The sequence below is a fragment of the Microtus ochrogaster genome, unplaced genomic scaffold, assembly GCF_000317375.1.
Source record: "Microtus ochrogaster isolate Prairie Vole_2 unplaced genomic scaffold, MicOch1.0 UNK1, whole genome shotgun sequence".
NCBI lineage: Eukaryota > Metazoa > Chordata > Mammalia > Rodentia > Cricetidae > Microtus > Microtus ochrogaster.
In genome coordinates this window covers 718396-719156 of record NW_004949099.1, presented here as the reverse complement: position 1 = coordinate 719156, position 761 = coordinate 718396, and positions in this window count along the sequence as shown.

Genomic DNA, 761 nt, shown 5'->3' with positions numbered 1-761 from the left:
TACAGGGGTACACCACCACACCTGGTTTATAGAGATGCTGGGATTACAGGGGTACACCACCATGCCTGCCTTATGTGATGCTGGGATTGAAATAAGGTCTCATGCATGCTGGGTAAGCACTCTACCAACTGAGCCACATCCCCTGCCCTCCATCAATTTTTTACTTTTTTTCTTTATTTTAATATTTTTATTTTTAAGATTATAATTTGATTACATCATTCCCCCCTTTCTTTTCCTCTCTTGAACACTCCCACATACCCATCTTTGCTCTCTTTCAAATTCAGGGCCCCTGTTTTCATTGTTTGTGTGTGTGTGTGTTCCTTAAAATAACCTGCTTGGCTATCTGTCTGATATTGCTTGTATATATGAGCCACAATAGCACACATCTGTAATCCCAACATTTAGAGATTGTGGAAGGGGGATTATAAGTTTAAGGCCAGCCTGGGCTACACAGCAAGACCCCCACCTTAATACAAAACAACAAAGAAGTTATATGCATTAATAGATATGGTATTCTGCATAGAATACTTCTAGAACCTTCAAGAATCATTATGTCAGCAACTGTCAAGTCTAGGGGGAGGGAATGAAGGACCAGAACACCGACTTCCTCCTTTGTTAATATCTGAATTGTCGCCGGGCGGTGGTGGCGCACGCCTTTAATCCCAGCACTCGGGAGGCGGAGGCAGGCGGATCTCTGTGAGTTCGAGACCAGCCTGGTCTACAGAGCTAGTGCCAGGACAGGCTCCAAAGCCACAGAGAAA